Source organism: Neomonachus schauinslandi, chromosome 6 (assembly GCF_002201575.2).
Source record: "Neomonachus schauinslandi chromosome 6, ASM220157v2, whole genome shotgun sequence".
Classification (NCBI taxonomy): domain Eukaryota; kingdom Metazoa; phylum Chordata; class Mammalia; order Carnivora; family Phocidae; genus Neomonachus; species Neomonachus schauinslandi.
The window spans coordinates 80,265,499-80,274,432 of record NC_058408.1 but is presented as its reverse complement, the minus strand read 5'-3'; positions in this window follow the sequence as shown (position 1 = coordinate 80,274,432).

Here is an 8,934-nt window from a genome sequence, read left to right as displayed (position 1 = left end):
TTTCTCGTGTCAGCGAATTTCAAGTGATCGGGTCTTTCATGCGTGATTTGTGCATTTTGTACCCTGTTTAAGAAATCTTTGCTTACCCAAAGGCCATGAAGATTTTCTCCCATGTTTTCTTCTAGAGCTTATATTATTTTAATGTTGACCTTGATGTCTATAATCCATCTAGAGTTGATTTTCCATTATAGTCTGAGTTAGAGTTCAGTATCCCACCTGCACTCCCATGGATGTCCCGATCCAGCACCAGTTATTACAAAGACCACTTTCCCCCCATTTTTTGCTCTAATCCTGTGACTGTTAAATTGCTCTAGTTTTGCGTTGACTTGTTATATGTTGGTGTTAGTCCTTTGACTCTGCTCTCATTCTTCAAAATTTTCTTCGGTACTCTTGGCTTCTTTCATTTCAGCTTAAATTTTGGAATTAGCTTGTAAATTCCAACAAAATAAACTGCTGGGATTTTTTTTTTTGAAGATTTTATTTATTTATTTGAGAGAGAGCATGAGAGGGGAGAGGGTCAGAGGGTGAAGCAGACTCCCCGCTGAGCAGGGAGCCCGAGTCCCGACTCCCCGCTGAGCGGGGAGCCCGATGAGGGACTCGATCCTGGCACTCCAGGATCATGACCTGAGCTGAAGGCAGTCGCTTAACCAACTGAGCCACCCAGGCACCCAAACTGCTGGGATTTTTAATGAGATGGCACTGAATCTATAGACTAATTTGGGAAGAACTGGCATCTTCACAGTATTAAGTCTCCCAGTCCTAAGAACATGAATTCTTCTGTTTAAATTTAGCTATTCTTAAATTTCTCTCAGGAATTACACGTAGTTTACTATGAAGTGTTTTGCATATTTTTTGGATCAGATTTATTCCACGGTACTTGATACTTACTGATATTAATGTAAATGTTATCATTTAAAAATTATTTTCTAGTGAGGCACCTGGGTGGCTCAGTGGGTTAAATGTTTGACTCTTAGTTTCGGCTTGGTTCACAATCTCAGGGTCATGAGATTGAGCCCTGCATTGGGCTCCGCCCTCAGTGGGGGAGTCTGCTTGGGATTCTCTCTCTCCCTCTCCCTCTTCCTCTGCCCCTCCCCCCACTGATGTGGGTGCCCGCTCTCCCATTCTCTAATAAAAAAATAAATAAAATCTTTTAAAAAATAAAAATTATTTTCTAGAATGTAAAAATATAGTTGGCTTTACCTAATGATCTTGTATCCAGCAACCTTGCCAAGTTCACTTATTAATTCTAATGGATTATCTGTCGATTCTTTTGGATTTTCTGTGTACCCAGTTATGTCCTCTATGCATAATGATCGTTTTATTTTTTGCCTCTACCCAGTGTTCCTGGGTATGGGAATTTTTTAAAGAAAGTTCTACTCTGTGGGGCGCCTGGGTGGCTCAGTCGTTAAGCATCTTCCTTCGGCCCAGGTCATGATCCCAGGGTCCTGGGATTGAGTCCCACATTGGGCTCCCTGCTCGGCGGGAAGCCTGCTTCTCCCTCTCCCACTCCCCCTGCTTGTGTTCCCTCTCTCGCTGTGTCTCTGTCAAATAAATAAAATCTTTAAAAAAAAAAAAAAAAGAAAGTTCTACTCTGTTATGATGGAAGGGAATATTGAAATGAATTCTTATTTACCAAAATCCATTTTTACTTTGAGCTTAAATAGTTTCACGGACTCTCTTTTCTGGCTTTTGATGTATACTATGACCTTTCTGTTACTATTTTTAGAATTTCCCTCTACTGTGGCTTTTAACTGACATTGTCTTCCAACCTGCTCCTAGGTGAGCCAGTTGAGAAACGATACCTGCAGTGGAGACATTGTACTGGGGCAAAATCTCTTGTATCTCGTAAAGTTTGGCATGATTGTAGTAACTCCAGGTAACTGCCTTTTTCTGAAAAGAGCTTGTTATAGTATGGAAAGTTTAATGATGGATGGGGGGAAAACGGCTCTTCAGGACGTTATGATCTTGAGCTGCTGATATATATATATATTTTAAATATTTTATTTATTTATTTAATTGACACAGAGAGAGAGACAGTGAGAGAGGGAACACGAGCATGGGGCGTGGGAGAGGAAGAAGCAGACTTCCAGCTGAGCAGGGAGTCCGAAGTGGGGCTCGATCCCAGGACCCTGGGATCATGACCTGAGCTGAAGGCAGTCACCTAACCAGCTGAGCCACCCCGGTGCCCCTCGAGCTGCTGATATTTTTTAAATGGAATTAAGGTCTTCTCTTTAGTAGTTGCTCTGGACGAATGTTGGTGAATGTATTGTAGGCCCACGGAACATTGACGTGATATATTTGCAGCTTATCCCGGTTATGCATCGTTTACTGATAATCTGGCTGTCTTGCGATAAGAGAAAGTGAGGGAAATATCGAGGAAACCGCTCAGATGTTTAACACTAGAATTTAAAGGGAGTGATTTTAAAGATTTTATTTATTTATATGAGAGAGAGAGAATGAGAGAGAGCACATGAGAGGGGTTAGGGTCAGAGGGAGAAGCAGACTCCCTGCCGAGCAGGGAGCCCGATGCGGGACTCGATCCAGGGACTCCAGGATCATGACCTGAGCCGAAGGTAGTCGCTTAACTAACTGAGCCACCCAGGAGCCCTAAAGGGAGTGATTTTAAAAGGGTAATTTTCTCTTGTATATTGATACACAAACTTTTTATGGGATTTAATAGCTTAAAAATTATTTGTATCTAGTATAAGTAATGCATTTCAGAGTGGGTACAGCAAGTTGGACATTTATAGCTCGTATGATGGGTACAGAGCGGACTTTAGTACTGGACTTAATTATTAATGTCTGTCATCTGGATGGCTAAAAGTAGTCCAAAGAAATCAGGAATGTTTATATAACATTTAACTTAAGAGAGAAATATTTCCCAAGGAAAATCCTTGATGATGCTTTTTATCAGCCAGTGTTGTTGCTTTTCACAGTTTTTTTTTTTTTTTTTAACTTAAGAGAAGTCCTGAATTATTGGGAGTGAATAATTTCCTTCTATATTTTGAGAAAGTCCTTTTTTTTTTGTCTTGTAAATAGTGTTAGCTGAATTTGGACATTTTTTTTAGACGTTTTATTTTCAAAGTTATTTACTTCAGCTCATTTTTATGAGGCCATCTCTCAAGGAATATGTTTTGCTTGATTATTTTTCACTTCAATACTGGTTTCCCCCTAAGCATTGCTTTTATCAGGAAGTTTCTTTAAAAAAAAATTCTATTTGAAATTGAAATCCACATGGAGTGTGGCCTGGTGTTAACAAACATTTTCCTTTATTCTCCTCACCCTAAATTTTTAATTGTTTTCCAGGCTTCATCATATTATCCTAAACTTATCACCCACTGTTAAGAAGGACATGTTTGCCCAGGGAAACTGTTGTGGGGTGGTTTGACATGCTTACGTGTGCATCCAACTTTTTCCTTTTCCATTTTTTTTAACGTTGCATGCCGACCTGAAGCAAAATTGGCTGCACATTCTGTTCATCCGCTTAGTCAAAAACAAGTCACTCCAGGGAATTCGAAGCAGCAGGACATACAGGCCCTGCACTCAGGGATCCTCCAGTGTAGGAGCGGAGAAAGCTGGTTACCTAACCTTGTGTGTATAATCGATGCCAAGAGAATTGTGCAGCTTTTGAGCTCAGGTGGAGTTTGGGAAGTTCTTCTTCCCACCAGTCAGGAAGGGCTTCCTGGCATCGTAGATGAGCGTATCAGGTGAGGGAGGGAGGGTGAAGGGGGTACAACCAGCCGTGAGTCGTGACCAGCTGCCACTCGGCAGCCGGGGCTGCTCGGGGTATTTTTGTCTGTGTGCCAGCCAGCGAGATGGGAGCACACGCCGACCGGAGTGGCTGGAGGTCTGCTCGTGTCCGTTTTAACGCTGGTCACTGTAAGCACAGAATATATTTAGAGACTCGTATTTAATCTTAACAACTGGTTGGGGTTTTCGGTTTCTCTTTCAGGATGTGTCAGAGCATTTTGATATAAAAATATTTTAAAATACTCAGCAGGTGGTTTAACTGGTGCTCCGGGAAGATGTAGCATGTTCACTCTGTGACCTTTTACGACCTTCACCCACTTGCATGCCGGAATAGACATCTGGGGCCTCGAGTGGAGGCTTTACAGATAGGAAGGTGGGAGAATTAAAGGCAAAAGCTGAATGTCGTTTTAAGGAATTTGCATTTTATCTTGGAGTACTTAATTCACGGACTGTTTAACAAACGTTTACTGGATGTCTAATTTGTGGGTAGGTGTTGACAGTACAAGTATGGCTCCTGCTTTAGGTGGGCCCCTACCTTGAGCAAGTAAGTCAGATCATGTTAGGTGGATTAATTCAGCGGCAACATGGAACATGGGTAGTGAGAGTGGGCCCGGGCCAGAGTGAGAGAACTTGCAGTCAGAGGACCACGTAGCAAGTTAGTGGCAGGGTCTGTATTCAAAATAATCATTAGTGTGTTTGGTGTCCAGTATGGTAGCCACTTGCCACGTGTGGCTGTTGAACACTTGAAACGTGACTGGGGGAACTGAGATGTGCTGTAATGTGTAAAACACACACCAGTTGTCAAAGACTTAGTGTGGCAAAAAAATGTAATACATCTCATTAATACTTTTTCAATAGGGATTGCACATTGAAATGATGCTTTGGACGTATTAGATTACATAAAGTCTATGGTTAAAATTAACTTCACCTTTTTCTTTTCATCTTTTTTTTTTAGCATGGCTGTATTATATATGTGGCTTGCAATATATATATATATATATATATATATATATTTTTTTTTTTTTTTTTTTTGAGAGAGAGAGAGCACACAAGTTGGGGGAAGAGGGCAGAAGGAGAGGCGGAGAGAGAATCTCAAGCAGGCTCCACATCCATTGCAGAGCCCAGTGCAGGGCTCGGTATCACGACCCTGAGATCATGACCTGAGCTGAAATCAAGAGTCTGACGCTTAACTGACTGAACCACCCAGGTGCCACTTGCATTATATTTGATCAGACAGTGCTCCCTAAGCCATGTGACAGCCGTGGGCACAGGAAGAATGGATGGATCCTTGGGGAGGAAGATGTGGCAGTGGTAGGAGACAGATGAGTCTTCTTTAAACTGTAGGGGCCTCGAGCAGGATTCACCATGAGGTCATTTGCATGCATCCAGAGTCACCTTCTTCTTTTTTTTTTTTTATTTAAAGATTTTATTTGACAGAGAGAGACACAGCGAGAGAGGGAACACAAGCAGGCGGAGTGGGAGAGGGAGAAGCAGGCTTCCCGCTGAGCAGGGAACCCAATGTGGGGCTCGATCCCAGGACCCTGGGACCATGACCTGAGCCGAAGGCAGACACTTAATGACTGAGCCACCCAGGTGCCCCCACCTGCTTCTTTTTACATAACCTGTTTCAAATGGTCTGCCATTGCCCCAACTTCTCCCTGCTCAGACATATTTATGCTGTTATTTTATGACTAGTCATTCACCGTGGGTATAATATATATTCAAATGCAGCATCACCTATGACCAGTGTTGAGCCAAGGTGGCCACCTTCTTTGTCCTGTGTAGAGTCTGGCCCATGCCTGGTCACTAAGGGTCGGGGAAAGCCGTCCATCAGCAATGACTCAAGAGGTTTTATGTTTGTGTGATTGGAGCTATGCTTGTCTTAATAATAGAGGTTGCAGGTGAGGGTGATGAGTCAGTGACGTTTAAGCTGGAATGTGTCTTCAGTAGAAATACTGTAGTGTATGTGGCTGGAATTTTGTGTCTGGGCCTTGAGGGAGGGGTCAGGGCTGACACCACATGTTTGGGAGCCCTATCCATAGAGACAATGGCATGTGGGAGTCACCCCGTTGTTAGGAGAAGAGAGACTCAAGAACTGAACCCACCCTGATTTAGATGCCAGTGCTGTGATTTTAAAATCTGAGGCTCTACGACAAAATTTTGGGAAGCCTGTTTCATACTTTTGCTTCTTCAGGGTTTTCCACCTTTTCTGCCCTTGTATTTTTTTTCTACCTTCAGAAGAGGGTAAAATGTGGGAAGCAGGGGCGCCTGGGTGGCTCAGTCATTAAGCGTCTGCCTTCGGCTCAGGTCATGATCCCAGGGTCCTGGGATCGAGCCCCGCATCGGGCTCCCTGCTCAGTGGGGAGTCTGCTTCTCCCTCTGACACTCCCCCGCTCTCATGCTCTCTGTCTTTCTTTCTCTCTCAAATAAATAAATAAAATCTTTTAAAAAAAAAATTGTGGGAAGCAAGTTTGTGGGAAAGGATGTCAACAAAAGTTCTGAGCCACAGACGTGATGTATCTACATTCGCTCTGGTTCAGGGTGCTCGGGTTTGTTCCTTAGTCCCCGTGTGTGGACACCCAGCACCCACATTTCAAGGATGGACTGTAAGTTACGAAGGGACAGCCTGCACCTATGAGAGGTCTCTCCCTTTGTACATAGACACACACACATATGCATCTCCATATGTATACGCACCTATATACATACATACACGTCTGTGTTTGTATATATGTGCTTGAAGTTAGTTACCAAATAAAATTCCTCATGACAACTTAGAAATTTCTTTTTTTTTTTTTTTTTTTAAGATTTTATTTATTTATTTATTGGAGAGCGAGCGAGATAGAAACAGCATGAGAGAGGAGAGGGTCAGAGGGAGAAGCAGGCTCCCCGCTGAGCCGGGAACCCGATGTGGGACTCGATCCCAGGACCCTGGGATCATGACCTGAGCCGAAGGCAGTCGCTTAACCAACTGAGCCACCCAGGCGCCCCGACAACTTAGAAATTTCTTGATGAGTTTATGCATAAGATAGGTTACCTGTGTCACCCATCTCTTGCCACAGTATCGTACCCCCCAGTGACCCATCCAGATTGAAAGATTGTGTTACTGGCGATTTTCTGGAAACTTGCTTTTGTCGGTAGGAGACAGCCGCCCAAGGGCTAACCCAAACCTTCACTCCTGAGAAGTCCTCGGTTTCTTCCCACAGCTGCTCCTCTCCTGGCTGCCATCACTGGACTCTTTTTTTTTTTTTTTTTTTTTTTTTCGTTTAAATACTCCCTGGAGGGCAGGCATTATCAGGACCTTCATGAAGGGAAAAACTAACAGCTCCAAAAATCACTGTGTGTGTTTGATGGGGAGAGGAAGAAGTGAGGGCAAAAACTTCTTCAGAGGTGGAACTTTCTGGCCCCATCACACACGGGTTGTGTCTGTGAGGTCACCCCCTGGAATCCTGGCTTGCTCCGATGAGGTTCTCATACGCGTTAACAGATTAAAATGCCGCCTGACATTATAGAGCAGCATATGATTAACTCCGTTTTAACTGAGGCATGGGGAGGTTAAATCACACAGTTCATCATTTCCGGGTCAGTACTCAAGACCAGTGCCAGAGTCTGCATGTGGACAACTATCCGAGACAGCTTTCAAGCAAAGGTATTTTGTAGGAGCCGTCAGTGAGCTAAGGTGCTAACTCTTTCTAGTGGTCTGGAGATGACATATTAAAAATGTTATTGGGGTGCCTGGGTGGCTCAGTCGTTGGGCGTCTGCCTTCGGCTCAGGTCATGGTCCCAGAGTCCTGCGATCGAGCCCCGCATCGGGCTCCCTGCTCTGCGGGAAGCCTGCTTCTCCCTCCCCCACTCCCCCTGTTTGAGTTCCCTCTCTCACTGTGTCTCTCTCTGTCAAATAAATAAATAAAATCTTTAAAAAAAGTTATTGTCAGGGCACCTTTGTATTAATTTGTTGGTGCCGCTTTTATGCATTGCCCCGTTCTCTTGTGGAATGAAAACCCTGGTATTATGTTTCTTCGACTGGGAAGAAAATTATGTATGTGTTGTACCAAAGAGATGATTGCCTCTCCTAGCTGCCCCTGCAGCAATTCTGTACGAGGTTCTTAGTACCATAAGATTAACCGTCAGGTGCTTGGATAAGCAGATGTGTGTGGGCTTCTCTGTGAGTTTCTTCTATATATAAAAAGTGTCAAATTGGATGCTGCTATGGCTATAGTTCATCATTTGAGGCATTTAATAATAAGGGAAATAAAGGGAAAGTTTGTAATTTGCACAATTTACATGTGAAATGAATGTTTCCATCCACACCTGGAGTGTCAGGTGACCTTAATTCTCGTGTCTCTTTGCTGTTCTTATAAAATACTAGAGAAATCACAGAAGCATGAATAAGGTCTACTTGTTTATGAAACGAAGGCTGGATGTTTCAACAGGTTGCCACATGACTTACCTTCCGTAACTGCTTGCCCGTTCTCTCTTTTCTGTGAGTGTCTATAATGTTCTGTGGGGATGAGAACGTGAATTTGGGAGACAGCAGGTCTGTGTCTCGCTGGGAAGAAAGGCGGCTGGCATGCTGTTTATAAACAGTCACAGGTCTTCCTTTTCATACACAATACAACAAAATGTCCCTTAACTGCACTTCGCTGTTTCCCTGCCAGAAATGTCTAGATACAGCAAGGCTTTATTTACTCACTGCACCTGATGTAGTGCGGCTCACCACTCTCCAGAAAGGCTATCTGAAAAATTACCTGTGGGCAAGCAAACGCTTTCCCTCAGCATTAGTCACCTTGAACTTTGCTGGTGGAGATGGAGCAAATGTAGATACATCTCAGTGTGGCCCGGCCACATTTCAGGTGCCCAGTGGCCACACATGACAAGCCCTTCTGGATAGCGCGGCTCTAAACCATGATCATTTCCCTACCCAGCCTGGTTTCTTTTGGCTTCCCATGGTTCTTTGACGGCCCGATGTGGATGCCTCGAGAGTCTGGCCCTGGGTCATCCCTCATCTGCACACACTTTCTCCCCTTTGATGCTCTCATTCCCTACCAACCAGCACCCTGGGGCAAGGACACCACCCCAGGGCCTTGTCTCCATTTTACCAGGTGTCCCATTGTTACCGCCAATCCAGCTTGTCCAATATCAAATGCATCTGTACAAAGCTGGCCCCTCTGCTTACATCCATGC